The 16,266-nt window shown below is 43.8% G+C and overlaps 1 protein-coding gene and 1 long non-coding RNA gene across 2 annotated transcripts in view; both read right to left on the reverse strand.

Moving 5' to 3' along the window:
• The window catches only part of pcloa (piccolo presynaptic cytomatrix protein a), a 100,082-nt gene extending 94,207 nt beyond the window's left edge, over positions 1-5,875 (reverse strand). Inside the window, exon 1 of the mRNA XM_034163433.1 lies at positions 5,741-5,875. The gene's annotated coding sequence lies outside the window, so the exon portion shown is untranslated. The remainder of the gene's footprint in view (positions 1-5,740) is intronic.
• A 9,081-nt stretch (positions 5,876-14,956) lies between these two features.
• LOC117504032 lies at positions 14,957-15,604 on the reverse strand. The gene is made up of 2 exons (XR_004558707.1): positions 15,448-15,604; positions 14,957-15,413 (listed from the first exon to the last, which is right to left on the reverse strand). It is a non-coding gene; the product is annotated as an uncharacterized LOC117504032 (long non-coding RNA).
• Between the last annotated feature and the right edge of the window lie 662 nt (positions 15,605-16,266).

Consider the following 16,266-nt stretch of genomic DNA (forward strand, 5'->3'; position numbering starts at 1 on the left):
ACCTGGTTCGGATCCAGAAGGGAGACGAATGGAAGACGGCATTTAACACCCCGTTAGGTCACTTTGAGTACCTGGTCATGCCGTTCGGCCTCACTAACGCCCCCGCGACGTTCCAAGCTTTGGTAAATGACGTCTTGCGGGACTTCCTGCATCGGTTCGTCTTCGTATATCTGGATGATATACTCATCTTCTCCCCGGACCCTGAGACCCATGTCCAGCATGTACGTCAGGTCCTACAGCGGTTGTTGGAGAACCGGCTGTTTGTGAAGGGCGAGAAGTGCGAGTTCCACCGCACTTCTTTGTCCTTCTTGGGGTTCATCATCTCCTCCAACTCCGTCGCCCCTGATCCGGCCAAGGTTGCGGTGGTGAGAGATTGGCCCCAACCAACAAACCGCAGGAAACTGCAGCAGTTCCTTGGCTTTGCAAATTTCTACAGGAGGTTCATTAAAGGCTACAGTCAGGTAGTTAGCCCCCTGACTGCCCTGACCTCCACCAAGGTCCCCTTCACCTGGTCGGATCGGTGCGAAGCCGCGTTCAAGGAGTTGAAACGCCGGTTCTCGACTGCACCAGTTCTGGTGCAGCCTGATCCTGATTGCCAGTACATAGTGGAAGTGGATGCCTCTGACTCAGGGATAGGAGCCGTGCTGTCCCAGAGCGTGGAGGCTGATAAGGTTCTCCATCCTTGTGCCTATTTTTCCCGCAGGTTGACCCCAGCTGAACGGAACTATGACGTCGGCAATCGGGAGCTCCTCGCGGTGAAGGAGGCTCTTGAAGAATGGAGACACCTGCTGGAGGGGGCGTCGTTGCCTTTCACGGTTTTCACGGACCATCGGAACCTGAAGTACATCCGGACCGCCAAGCGGCTGAACCCCAGGCAAGCCCGCTGGTCTCTGTTCTTCGGGCGCTTTGACTTCCGGATCACGTACCGCCCCGGGACCAAAACCAAAAATTGGATGCGCTGTCCCGGGTGCGCGAAGAAGAAGCCAAGGCGGGGCTGTCGAACCCCACCGAGACCATCATCCCCGAGTCTACTGTCGTGGCCTCCCTCACCTGGGACGTGGAGAAGACCGTCCGGGAGGCCCTGGCAAGGAGCCCGGACCTGGGGACCGGCCCCAAGAACAGACTGTACGTCCCACCAGAGGCCAGAGCTGCCGTATTGGACTTCTGTCACGGATCCAAGCTCTCCTGTCATCCCGGAGTGCGTAGGACCGTGGCAGTGGTCCAGCAGCGCTTCTGGTGGGCGTCCCTGATAACTGATGTTCGGGACTACATCCAGGCCTGTACCATCTGCACCAGGGGCAAGGCAGACCATCGGAGGACCTCAGGACTCCTCCAACCCCTGCCGGTGCCTCACCGCCCCTGGTCTCACATCGGCCTGGACTTCATCACGGGCCACCCGCCGTCCCAGGGCAACACCATCATTCTCACGATAGTGGACTGGTTCTCCAAGGCGGCCCACTTCATGGCCCTCCCGAAGCTCCCGACGGCCCAGGAGACGGCAGACCTCCTGGTCCACCACGTCATGCGGCTGCATGGGATACCATCAGACATCGTTTCAGATCGTGGTCCCCAGTTCTCTTTGCAGGTTTGGAGGAGTTTCTGTAAGGAGCTGGGGACCACCATGAGTCTCTCGTCCGGGTACCACCCCCAGACAAACGGCCAGGCAAAGCGGGCTAACCAGGAGTTGGAGCAGGCCCTTCGCTGCGTCACCTCCGCGCACCCGGCGGCCTGGAGTCACCATCTGGCCTGGATCGAGTATGCCCATAACAGCCAAGTCTCGTCTGCTACCGGCCTCTCCCCTTTTGAGGCATGTTTGGGGTACCAGCCCCCATTGTTCCCCCTGGTGGAGGGAGAGGTCGGTGTGCCCTCGGTCCAGGCCCACCTCAGGAGGTGCCGCCCGCTCTGCCCTGTTAAAGGCCCGGACGAGGGCCAAGACCCATGCGGACCGCCGGCGTTCCCCGGCCCCTACATACCAGCCTGGGCAGGAGGTGTGGCTCTCAACAAAGGACATCCCTCTCTGTGTGGACTCCCCAAAATTGAAGGACAGATTCATAGGACCCTTCCGAATCCTCAAAATCATCAACCCGGCCGCAGTGAAGCTCCAACTCCCAGCTTCACTGCGGATCCACCCTGTGTTCCACGTGTCCCGCCTCAAGCCTCACCACACCTCGCCCCTCTGTGCTCCGGGACCTACGCCGCCTCCTGCCCGGCTCATTGACGGGGGGCCTGCTTGGACAGTCCGCAGGCTCCTGGATGTCCGTCGTAAGGGCCGGGGGTTCCAATATCTGGTTGACTGGGAGGGGTATGGACCTGAAGAACGCTCCTGGGTGAAGAGGAGCTTCATCCTGGACCCGGCCCTCCTGGCCGATTTCTACAAGAGACACCCGGACAAGCCTGGTCGGATGCCAGGAGGCGCCCGTTGAGGGGGGGGGTCCTGTTATGTGGGCCGCTGAAGAGGAGGTACTGCTGGCCCACCACCACCAGAGGGCGCCCTGCTTGGAGTGCGGGCTCCAAGCACGAGAGGTCGCCAGACCCAGAAGAAGTGACAGCTGTCACTCATCCTCAGCACCAGCTGTCACTCATTCATCATCATCACCACCACCATAAAGGCCGGACTGCAACTCCACCTCCCCGCCGAGAAATCAACTACCGAAGAGGTAACTTTCTCTGCTGACTCAAATCGTTGAGTGATAATCTGAACTTCTTTTGCAGCCGTTATCCTGTTGTGTCTGCCTTATCTGTGGGATTGGCGTTTGGTGTGATCAGCGACGGCTTTGCCTCACACCCCAAACCAGATAAGTGGTTAAGCAGGAGCTGCACGAGTGTGTGATTGGAGGTGGAGGTGCTCCCTCCTAACTGAGTGCAGACTGTGGATTACTGAGTGTGCGAATTCACACTCATCCTGTCTTTGTTTTCTGCCAGCAGTACCAGGGTCGACAGCCGAAGACAGAGGCCACCTGGGGACTCGGGACTTGGCGGCTCCGGTGTTCTTCAGACCGTTGGTGGTGGAAGCCGTGTGGGACACGGCTCATCTCTCGTCGGGGGTCTTCTATCTTTGAGCCTGCCCACACATCACCTGGTGTTAATTGACTTTACAGATTTTGTGTGTTTAGTTGTGTGTTGTCACAACATTAAATTGTTACTATTTGGCTTATTCATTGTCCATTCCTTTGCGCCCCCTGTTGTGGGTCCGTGCTACGACACCTTCCCAACAGAAGATGATGGTTTATTTCTGTGGTTTACGTTCAAAAATTTGAAGCATTGACTTTAATTGAATTTATTCTGTCAACAGGTTGCACAAAGTTGTATTAGGTTACTTAAAAATGAAAATAATGCATGTTTGTCTAACTAAATGAACTTGTATTATTAGAAAAAAGTTTTAACTTCAAGAGATTTAAGTGCATATTTCCTGGATTACAAGTCAAAGTATTTACTAGTTTGGAAGGTCCAGCAATTTATATTCTGAAGCTACTTTATATGAAAAATTACTGCATTATTATTTATGGCCACAAGATGGCACTGTCTATTCTGAAGCTACTTTATATGAAAAATTACTGCATTATTATTTATGGCCACAAGATGGCACTGTCTACACAAGTGAAAATCTGTATATCTATGTATCTATCTATCTATCTATCTATCTATCTATCTATCTATCTATCTATCTATCTATCTTAGCTCAGCCTCATGCTCTTTTTGTGGCCCCATCATAAAAACTGCCCCATTTTCGTGACATGGCTTTTTTATATTACTATTTATAATCCTCCCTCTTCTCCTAACTCTAACTATATCCATAAAGTAAGTAAAGTAAGTGTCTTCCTTCCCCAACTATAACCTCCTCCCCCCCTCCCGACTCCCCCTCCTGGTCACCCCACATTTCGTGCCCCTGTCACGAAGTGAATTTGTGGCCCTGTCACAAAAAGTGCCCCATTTTTATGACTTGTTTTTTTAATTGTACTATTTATAATCCTCCCTGTTCTCCTAACTCTAACCATAACTTAAGTGTCTCCTTTCCACTAACCCTACACCCCCCCCCCCCCCCATGGTCACCCCGCATTTCGTGCTCCCGTTACAAAATGAATTTGTGCCCCATCACGAAAACCATCCCATTTTCATGATGGGATCATGAACCATAGATTAATTTACTTCTTGTAATGCCATGAAAAACTGTTGTGAGATTGGGTTGATCTATCTAAATAAATACATTTACAGTGAATGAAGTACTGTGATTAACCCTTAGGGGCTGAAGGTGGGAGTAATGTGCCATTAAGCTAGATGCCAAGTGCAGAAGAAGAAGAAGAAAGAAAGAAAATAAGGAGAGACATTTTGCATCTTACACCTTGAGTAACTTTAAGAAATCATGCTCTCAAACTGAAAGTCAAACCTGGTGCATGAAAGTACACCATATATTCCTCATGTTGTCCTCATATGCTCTTTTAATTTGGAAAATTACAGCATGGTAGCATTTATTGTTTTTGAGTTTGACTGGAGATGAAGGACGCATTCATTTATCTATTTATATATTCATTACATTTTAAAGGGTACATTCCTAATCTTTACAAACCCTAATGACTAAACCCATCCAAGGCCCAAGGTCAAGTTCATAAAGCTCGGTATCCTAGATTTTGACAAATTAATTAAAGTATTTACAAAAACAAACAGATTTTGCAGAGTGGTGAACCTGTTCAAGGTGAAATACTGTAAAAAAAAAAAAAAAAAAGACAATTATTTAAGGAACATCAAATGGAAAAGACATAATCATAATAATGATTGCCAAATTGGGGTGGGGGGAGTGCACAACAAGCGACAGTGGAGTGTTTAACAAGTGGAAGCAGGTGTGACTCAGTTGAGTTCACATGGTTGCCGGGGAAACTGAGGAGGAAGTGATGTGAGAAGTTCACGGAATGTGGGACACAAGACGCAGTAGATCACACCAGATGTGCCGCGTGAAAAAAAAGAGCCACAACACCAACATTTGCTTCTTTCACGCAGATCGGCTGAAAGGTTTTTAGGGAAATAACCCACATGTTGAATAACGCAACAAATCCACATCCGGCTCTCCAGCGATACAAACATTTAAAGGAGTCACATGGTGCTACATGGCTTTTTAACTGCCTTCCAAATAGGTTTGATTTTGGACACCTGAAGATTTAAGTTTGGCGATACCCAGTCTCTGAAAGAAACTAATTTCCAACTTTTGCCATGTGTCACTTTTTTGGCTACAGATGTAAATGTGCTTTTTTAAAAAGGTGCATAATTTGACCTCTTTGTTCACTCGATCTATCCAATAGGGTTTATGGGGATCAGCAAAGACGTGTTCCTGCAAACAACCACAATTCTACCAACATTTGTCTAACTGGGTATTTTCTTTTAGCACAATTTAAAAATGAATATTTTCCATTTTGTGCGAGGCTGCGTTTGCCCCGTGGTGTAACTTGATAAGAGAAGAAGTAACCAGATAAGAGAAGCCGCACCGGCTTCATTAAAATTGAATAGTCGTCAGAGACGCTAACAAAGACGGATCGAGACCTGTTAAACAAACTGCCTTTAAACTGTCCCAACAGCAATATCGCTATGAACCAAACCTGCATCGATTGACCTGTGACCTCTCCGAATGTTCCCCAGCTCCTGCCACACAAACTAGAACCTTCCCCTTGATGGATTTAAGTCCATAATCCTCTTCCTCTTGCAGAAACAAGTGGTTGTCTGAGTGAAAGAGCAGCAAAGCCATGTTACCTACCTTGTTTTTAATGGGTTGTCTGTGATGATGTCCTTGATGGCAGAATGTGAGGCGTTCAGGTGGCTCTCTTGTTGCTTGGAAGTGAGGATTCATTTCTGAGACATTGGCACTGAGCTTTTGTGATCCCTATTAGGAGCCTGTTGCACACCCAGTCCCAACCTCAGTGTCAATTCCTCCTGACCGGCGCAACACCACAGACTACAAACAGCTTTAAAGTCACAGTGGCGCTTTTCAGCTTCCTCTCCAGACATGTGCACGCGCACACGCATGTGTGTAGGTGTGCATGGGTGCACCTGCAGGTAGGAACAAACACACATGCAAACATAAGAGTTGCATTCCCACTAATCCTCTTTTCTTCTGCAAGAGCGGCCAATCAGGTGCTGCTCTGCACAGTAAGCTGTTTTTTTTTTTTGTGCACCGTGCTGTAAGGGTCAAATAAACCGAAATGCAAGGCACAGTCTAACGCCATATCAAAATATCCCACACAAAACAAGGGTTTTTAAACACAGCACTGAAATTACTTCACAAATGATTCACTTTCAAAATGCCTAAAGCTTTAAAATAATTAATTGTTTACTACAATGATTCCATTATTTTTAAATGTTTGACAGCAAATGAGCCATTTGCTTAACAAGAAGATTAATTTCTCAAACTGGTAAATAAAACAGTTACTCCAGAAAATGTTTCATTGTTTCACAACACTTGAAACATTAAATGCAGGTTATTGTTTTTCAAAACAGTAAATAAAAATCTTAAAAAAAAAAAAAGATTGTTTCAAAAGGTGTAAATCTAAAAAAAAAAAAAGAAAAAAGAAAATTGCTTCAGGAAACAACAAACTGTTTCCAAAGGCTTGAAACACTAAATGACACATTATCTTCAGATAAATTGTTTTAGGCCATAATTTCCTGTTTTAAAAAAATTTAAAACACTAAATAGGGCAATCACTTCAAATCAAATCAATTTTATTTATATAGCGCCAAATCACAACAAACAGTTGCCCCAAGGCGCTTTATATTATAAGGCAAGGCCATACAATAATTACGGAAAAACCCCAACGGTCAAAACGACCCCCTGTGAGCAAGCACTTGGCGACAGTGGGAAGTAAAAACTCCCTTTTAACAGGAAGAAACCTCCAGCAGAACCAGGATCAGGGAGGGGCAGTCTTCTGCTGGGACTGGTTGGGGCTGAGGGAGAGAACCAGGAAAAAGACATGCTGTGGAGGGGAGCAGAGATCGATCACTAATGATTAAATGCAGAGTGGTGCATACAGAGCAAAAGAGAAAGAAACACTCAGTGCATCATGGGAACCCCCCAGCAGTCTAAGTCTATAGCAGCATAACTAAGGGATGGTTCAGGGTCACCTGATCCAGCCCTAACTATAAGCTTTAGCAAAAAGGAAAGTTTTAAGCCTAATCTTAAAAGTAGAGAGGGTGTCTGTCTCCCTGAGACAGAAAACAATTCTATTTCAAAAGGTGTAAATCATCAAAAAAAAAAAAACAACAACAACAACAACAAAAACCAGTTGCTTTAGAAAATGATAAACTGTTTCAAAATGCTTGAAACACAAAATGAAACTTTTTCCAGACAATTGTTTCAGTTGATTTGTTGTTTTAAAGTGCTTAAACACTGAATTAACTGTTTTGGAGAATGATGCATTGTGTTGAAACTCTTTACATGAAATAATTGTTTCACAAAGAAAAGTGCTGAATGAAACAATTACATGATTAAAAAAAGATTGGATTTACAAAGCGTTTGTGGCACGGTGCTGAGGGAGGAGTCATGGTATTGTATGAAGTCAGAAGTGGCAGAGAAGTACGTAAGGGTGGTGTAGTAGGATATGTATGAGGATATTTATGATGAGGTGTGCTGTAGGAATGACGTATGGGTTCAAAGTAGAAATGAGAACACCAAGGATTGGTGCTAGGCCCTTTCTTGTTTGTGATGTGTTGGACATGTTGGACAACTTCAGATAAGGATATGTCAACAAATGCCTCTTGAAGTGGAAAAAAACAATATACACATTATACCTTTTTCTGTATTATCAGCTCTTTAATTTGTGATTTTTCTTAATTGTTGTAGTGTATGTTTTTATTAAAACGTAAGTCCCTTCGGCTGCTCCCTTGTTTGCACTCAGAGTCGCCACAGCAAATCCAAGGTGGATCTGTATGTTGAATTGACACAGGTTTTACGCCGGATGCCCTTCCTGAAGCAACTCCACATTACATGGAGAAATGTGGCAGGGGACCCGGAACCTTCTGCACTGAAACCAAGCGCATTAACCACTTGGCCATTGGCATTTATTCTCTTATTACTGGAGTTTATGTTGTTTAGTGCTTTGATTCCTGGGAAAATCCAATATATAGTTGCTGTTATTATTAATAACAAAAATCACAGGACCTTTCTAACTAGCAAAAAAACATGACCTTTCCCTTGGAAATACAGCAATTAGTTATGATTTGAGGAGGAAGAGTAATAAAATATGCAGGGCAGTTACCCTCCAGGAGCTAGGAGCCCCCTGAAATAGACTATCATGCTCAATGATGACGTTGTGACCTGTAGTGGAAGTAGGGAGCAGGTTGAGGTGAGCCTGGAGAGGTGGAGGTATGCAGCGGAGAGAATGAGAATGAAAGTCAGTCTGAGCAAGTTGGAGTAAGTGTGTGAATGAAAGGGAGCACAGCGGAATGGTGTCACTGCAACATGCAGCGGTGGTGAAAGTAGACAAGTTGAAATATTTGGCGTCAGTAAATTCACTGTTTCAAGACTTAAACACACATTTCAGAAAATAATCGCTTTGAAACACTGAATGAAACAGTTGCTGAAGAAAATGAAGCACTAAATATAACACTTTAGCAAAAGAGTTATTGTTTCAAAATGCTTGAAACAATAAATGAAACAATTCACACAAACACTCGAAGCACTAAATGAAAAAAACTACTTGAGAGATTCATTCATTGCTGCAAAACAATAGAGCCACGACGACGGCAACATTCAGTGAACAGTGAGCTCCCCATTCCAAAGTAAATGTACTCAGTGAATATGCTTTTTTTTTTTTTATTCTCTCACAAAACCTACAGAGCTGTGTTTAGGAATGAAAATGTCACCATCTGTTGAATCCAGCAAGACACAATTGAGAAAATGGAGAAATCAAAGGTATGTCTTCCTCACAGCATGTGTGCAGACAGCTTCTTTCCAAATTCTCTGTGAATAACGTTCCTCAGTCCCTGAAGACATGAAAGATGCCTGATTCAGAGACAGAACAGTGTTAGAGTATATAAGAGCCTTTGTTTTGTTTAAAAAAAAAATGCAGAAAAGCTGCAAAGCTACAAACTTGAGCATTTGGATACCATATAGTCTGTGCTTCACAGTTAACATAACATGATTGTGTTTTATCTTCTAATTCAGCTATTTATCTAATTTCATTTATTTAAAATATTTGTATCAATTTATTTTTTATTTATGTTTAATTCAATTCATTTTTATCCCCCACAGGCCGAAGACTCAAAGGGGGATTATGTTGTGGTGATTTCCGTCCGTCTGTCTGTCTGTCCGTCCGTCCCAAAAAGGGTATAAGCATTCTCAAATCAACTCCTTTTCCAGAGGAATTTAGTGATACTTATAAATTGTCCTTGTTATACTGTAGGTTGGTAATACACAGATTATCATATCGTCCATTTTTCCAGAGTTATGGGCCTTGATTAACACATCTAGACTCCATCAGTTTCATTACTGGGTGCCAACATTCTGAAATCAAGTCCTCTCATATTTTAAGGAGGAATTTTGTGATACTTGGTACAAATCTTTGTTACAGGTTGGCAATACGCATATTATCATATTGTTCAAGTTGGGCCCATTTTTCCAGAGTTATGGCCCTTGATTAACAAATCTACACTCTGTCAGCTTCAAGACTGGGCGCCTACATTCTGAAATCAACTCCTCTCACATTTTTAGGAGGAATGTCATGAAATGTGGTACATGCCCTTGTTATAGATTGGTAATACACATATCATGCCATTCGAATTGGGCCCATTTGGCCGGAGTTATGACACTTGATTAACAAATCTAGACTCTCCAGTTTCATGAGTTGGTGTCTGTATTCTGAAATCAACTAACACATATCTTGAAATGTTATCAGAATGTGGCAAGTACTTGTACCAAAGCAATATTTGCCAACGGGGGATACTGTGGTTTCGGAGCACTCTTGTTCATTTGTGTTTTAGATGAGGACTCTTAGTGCAAAACAAATCAAACCTACCCATAAATAAAGGAACCTCAGTCTGAGATTTTCATTTGTTTGTCTAACTCCTTATCAGCACCTACCTGTCATCACTGAAGTGGATTTAAAAAGGTTGAATCAATGATGGGTGTTCAGGGGTTAGCCTAACTGATTTTTGGGGAAAGTTTCCCCACTCGTGTTATGCATTTTGAAGCAGTGAATACATCTGAATCTACTGTTTCATCCAGTATTATAAGTTTCTAAAACAATGAGTCAATTCCTGAGACTTTTTTTCATTGTTTCACGCATTTTCTAAAGTGTGCCATTTTTGAAAGCAATCGTTTTTGATCATTTACACTGAATCGTTTGTAAAGCAACTGTTTCCTTTAATGTTTCAAATCACTGACCAGTTTTCTGAAGCAGTTAATTCATTTTCCAAAGTAATTCTTTTAGTGTGTTTGTGTTTCAAGTCTTTTGAAACTGTATCAATTTGGGGAAGAATTGTTTCACTTAGTATTTTGAGACTGCGGCAACAACTTGCTCGTGACCTGGAGGGGACAATCCATCATGCTAACAATAGAACTCAGGCGTCGGGAGAACTAGGATTAGGTGTCCGGTTAGTCCCAGTTTATACCTGCGGTCGAGTTCACAGCGGGCTGAAGTTATACCACTGCTTCAGGTTTAGAGGTGCTGATGAGTGCTGTAGGTCATGTTCTAAAAAAGATACAGTACAATCCCCGACCTTCATTACAAACATTACAAACAAGACACTACAAACACCTCAGCCACACCTTGAGAATCTGTTGATAGATTACGAAATTGACTCACTTAAACTTAGCTGATATTCAGTTGGTATTGCTTTGGGGCAGTTTCAGCTTAGGTGGTAGAGGGTGTTGTCCACTCGATGAAGGGTTGGTGGGATTGAAGCAGCATGGTGGCTTTATGGTTAGCACTGTTGTTTCACAGCAAGAACATACTAGGTTCTAATCGGGCATGGTCCTTTCTGTGTGGAGACTGCATCCTGTCCTGGTGTTTATGTAGGTTCCCTCCAGGAGCTCTGGGTTCCTCCTCTTTGAAGAACATGCAATTTAGATGACTTAGAATCTTTGAAATCGAGTGTGTGGTTGAGTGTGTCATCCCTGGTTGGATCCCTCCGATGACTATTGGGATAGGCACCAACCCCCTTGACCTTTACCTGGTCGAAGTGGCTTCTGAATGGTAGAATTGATACCTAATGATGCCTGAGTGTTGGTGGTGTTGGGTATGAGTCTGAATCCCAAACCGCTCTATTTCTTGGCATATTGATCAAGGTGGGATGAAGATGTCGAGGAAAGGAGAACCAGCTACCTGCTGTGAAAAATCATCTCTCTTTTGAAAAGCACCTATTGTGGAACAACGAAGGCTTTGGTTAAAAGCCTCAAAAAAGCTAGACTCTGCACCTCCCACTCTCAGTCTACAATCCTTTTCACTTTTCTCAAGTGAACCGACAGCAGCTGACACTTCAACTAATGCATCACCGGGAGCTAATGGGCTGATTCATCAGTAGTGGAAGAGCAGTCCAGGAGGAATCCTTGAGAAAAAAAGAACTCGATTCTGAAAGAGACGGCAAGAGAGGGGGTTGAAAGATAACGTCTAAGTAATGTGGGCTTGAATATCAAGTGAAGTCAGGCAAACCCCTGCGGATTGAGAGTGCTAACAGCACGCACCTGTTGTCAAGGTAGTGCGTCACTGTTGGTGACGTCATGCTACAACAGGGGATGTGTCCCTCATGGTTTTCTAGACTAAACACGGATTAATCACAGTGGGGATCCAGGAATTCAAATGTGTGCACATGCAGAGCTCGTACATGGGGGGCGGGCTGCTTTCACGACAGTTTTCTAAATGCTGCTACAGCTTTTCTTTTTGTTTAGATGCTACAAAGGTGCCTAAAAGCCAATGATATACTGAGATCTTGCAACTGACAGTTCACTGCACAAAGAGATCAGCTTATCAATCTCAAGGAATCAGTGAACATCGGAGGTCAACCTGGTACAAGTTGGCATTTGTACAAGTGTATTGGTCCTACTGCAGAGGTGAGATCACAGAGATAAGATCATGGCGAAATTACACCCAAATATCAGTGCAGAGACAAACCCCACAAAATCCACACAAAAATGTCAACTTATACCCGTAAAGTCCACCAGGTAGCACAGCAGATAGAAGGTAACCAAACTCACCATGGATTGTCTCCCTTCAACCTTGACACAAGTTTGTGTTTGAGATGATGTAGTTCTAGTTTACACATTAATTAGTCCACTAGTGGTAAGTGTTAGCATCTACGCAAAGGGAGTTTGTCCTCGCTACTTTCACCAGAGTGCTTGTTCATGGGTTGGGCAAGGTCTAGGGTCTAGACTTTCCTAGATCTAGACTTATCCTGTGACTTGACTTTTTTGGTGATGGTTCCTCAGTTTCTCTGGCAGCACATAATCTTGTGATAACTCCGCCCTATATCTTGTTTTTATACAAGTATATACACTGTTAAAGTCCATAATTAGTAGCATCAACTGCGGTTAGTGTGATGGAATATTCTTCAACAGAGCCAGCGGATCTATGGCATAAGAGTTGGATTGCCACAATGTAACGTGCGGTTTGAAGTTCTTGGACACAACACTTCATCTATGTGGACTAGGGACCAGTTTTGGCTGGGGAAGTAACCTGCAATGGCATCCTATCCAGGGGAAGATGCTTAACAGCTTCACACTACAATATCTGGGCATAAGCACCAGCCTGATGGGGTTCAGGCTCAGGAAATAGCTTACTTCTCTTTCACTAGTCAAACCCGACATGTCAATGAACCCATGACCAGAATGAAGTCCGACAAAATTTAGAAATCCAGCACACCTCGGAAAACTGTCTTCTCTGGTATAGTTGCCGCTAGTCTAGGAGACCTCCATCACAGGAATGAGACACAACAGGCTTGTGACACACATACCTTGCAACTCTGTGGCTCCTAGCAAGCCAGACCCAGGTACGAGAGAGTTTATAACAATTACAGCAGGCACTGGAGTCATTTTTATTTTAAAATGTAGAGTATTTGATGTTGAACTCTTGCTTTTTCTACAGTCAAAATCTCCAATTCAAGTAGGTGCCCAATGTTCAAGTTGAGACATCAACAGCTTGGTCACCACCTCCTGACGTTCGATAAACGTAGACCCGGACTCTTATCCTAACTGTAATGCCAATGCTAATCCATTTAAGACAAAGTAAACTGTAAGGTTGCTAGGTAGCTGAAGCATCAGATAGAGAAAGGCATTGTGGTGGCCATTGTAAGAAGCATAAAACCTTCCAATCATATGATGATGAGTCATAAAAAGAAGCACTCACTGAGGCCGCACAGTGGTGAGGAGAGGAAGGACAGGCTATCAGAACTGTCAGTAATGTACAAGAGTAACAAACCAGAATTTGCAGAAAGCGCAGTAGTTAAACAGGAGCTAAGGAAAGAAAATGACAAGCAGAGGAAATGGTGGTGCTCAGCAGGGTTCAGTCTAGGTGGAAAATGTCATTGATCGTCACTACTCGATTCCTCTGAAGTTGCCTCCCTTGTTGCCAAGGTTTCTCAGACAGCTGTCACTCACCTGCAGGGTTACTAATTATGAACTGTTGCTGCCCGTACAGTACAATTAGCTTGACAGAGCAAGGTACGTGTGCATGACAACGTGTTTTCATAAGCTTCGAATGAAGGCTTCAAATCTACATGAGAGCGGGCCCGCTCGTGGAGGCCACCATGTTGCACCACCATGTTGATACAGTAGCTCGGAAGGGACTATGTCTTTTGTATTTTGCAACGCAACCAGAAGACTGAATAAGAAGAGAAATAGTAAAGAGAAGTAGTAAACCTCTCATCTATGTCGTGACAACGGATCAAGTAGGAGATCGCCTCTTGGGGTGAAATACGATGAGTACCTTGTGTGCTCTTTGGCCACTACCGTAGCCAAGAAGGCCCAACAGCAACCCTTTACATTAGATGGCTAATGGTGCTCTGGTGGAATAAGATGTCCTCAGCGGCGAATCAGGTAGAGGAGGCGATGGCTGGGAACCCGACGGCTGTTAAGGAAGGTGAAGGCTGCAGCAGATCCTCAGACCCCGACTGTCTGGGATGTCCCAGCCATCGGACCAAGCTAAGGATCTGTTAAGGACCGTGGATTTATTGGCATACAACAACATTCTCAAGATGCCCAAGCATCTCTAGATCAACCGTGGCTGTTGATATCCCATCTGGGAATCGGACAAGAGACTATGTTCCTCTCCACCAAGGGACTGCCACGACAACAAAACACTGTCTGCTGGTTGCTAGTTGCCCACTCATTTTTGTGAAACAGAGGCTCATGCATATTATTACAAAGGCAGGCAAGTGTGCACAAATTCCCATTGCCAAGAAGCAAAAATGTGAAAGGCAATAATGCCATGTAGAAATGCAATCTGCAACCTCACCACTAGAGAACACTAAAGCCTAAACAATGGAGCCATAAGTGACCTCCATCACAAATTTCAGGCACATCACCATGACACCACCATTCAAATGTTTTCACATCATAGTCTTATCATGCATCCAGTTTCCATGGCACCCACAAGATAGTGTTTATTGTTGTTTAGGTTTACGCCAATCACATAACAACAAAATGTAGGGTTTTTGTTATCTCTTTCATTATTACACCCGTTGCCCAGCGTTAGCACAGGTAAGGGTGTTTGTTGTCTTTGGTCGTCTGCGTCTGTCAAAAGTTCTACCAAAGTTGGATTAATTTTAATAGGGACTAACTTTAAGAGAAATTGTGTTGCCCTGCCATTAAAAACAACAACAAAAAACTGGACATAATAAACAGCAAAAATCAAAGCCTTGGTGTCGTACTCAGTAAAACGCTGCAAGCTGGTTTTTGTAACAGAGGTTTTTATTTTTTAGACAACTGAATGCATGCCAGAAAGAAACTGTGTTACAGCAGCAGTAACTCTCAGCTCTCTCTTGTTCTTACATCTGAGGGAAAGACCAGAATGAGGGCCACACCCAATGTGTTGAGTTTGGGTACAAAACACAATCTGCTCTAATTTATTGCATTGACACGTTACTCGTCGGGTATTCGGGGGGCACGGGAGGAGACACGGGGAACGTTTAAGATCTCAGCTTTGGCCAAAATATCATCAGCTGTTAATGTCACTGTTTTTGGCAAAAAAAAATAAAAATAAAAATAATAATTCACACCTTGGTTTAGGAAGCTTTACCCCTCACACAAAACACGAAAAGAGACGCTTAAAAAGATGCATTTACTGTAGGTAGCATTCACATGCAGTCTCAGACTAGATTTAACTTCTTTTTTTTTTCTCCACTATTTCTTACAGAGATTCACAGCTAATGTTTGTCTGTTTGGTGGATTATTTTATACATTGTGACAAGTGGAAGAATGAAAATGTAGAACTGATTTGGGGAGACTGAGTACTATTTGTTATGAAATGCAAAAAAAACAAAACAAAACAACAACAACAAAAAACAGAAAATTGTGCTTATCGTTGATGGTGTTACTGTAAAAATTTTTTAACAGCAACACACACACACACACAACAACAAAAAACAAAAAAGACCCTTGTAGTACAGCAGTAACCCATTTTTTTTTCAAATGGTGGTCCAAGCACCAAATTTGGAAAAAAAAAAAAAAAAAAAAAAACTCTGTTGGCATTACTCTTTTGAAAAAGCCATATGGACTGTGCTAATTTTACAGATTAAAAAACAAAACAAACAAAAAACGCTGCCATTATGGGAGATTGAATTGCACAGAATCCCATTATGTGGAAATTTGGACGACCTTAGCATCAAAGGTAGGTTTTGACTATGAAATTGTAAGTCCCATATAGGCCCAGAGGCCCAGCCGCCAGTGCTTATCCACCAATACTCTAGCATGTGTCGAGCTGGTTGGGCTACAGTGGCACAGATAAAGTGTCTTGTCCAAGGATACAGACAGGTAGCGTGACCAGGAATCAAACCCAAGTCTACATATGGTTGCCAAAGGCATTTTCATGAAGCTACATGCTTCATCAGAAAATAAATTCTCAATCGTTTTATATGGAATTCCAAGGTATGATTCCAGGTTAGGCTCATCAGTATTGGGCAAGTTTGTGCATATTTTATCACAGAGAAAAGAATTCCATCCCAAGCATTGGCAGCCATCTTGGAAGATGTCTGCCATTTACAACATCTGTGTCACGGGGCTACATTTTCCAAAAGTAATGGAATTTTTTTGTGTGCCATTTTTGTACCACCATTTGAAAGATTCCCCTGAAATAATTC

Source organism: Thalassophryne amazonica, chromosome 22, assembly GCF_902500255.1.
Source record: "Thalassophryne amazonica chromosome 22, fThaAma1.1, whole genome shotgun sequence".
NCBI classification, from domain to species: Eukaryota; Metazoa; Chordata; class Actinopteri; order Batrachoidiformes; family Batrachoididae; genus Thalassophryne; species Thalassophryne amazonica.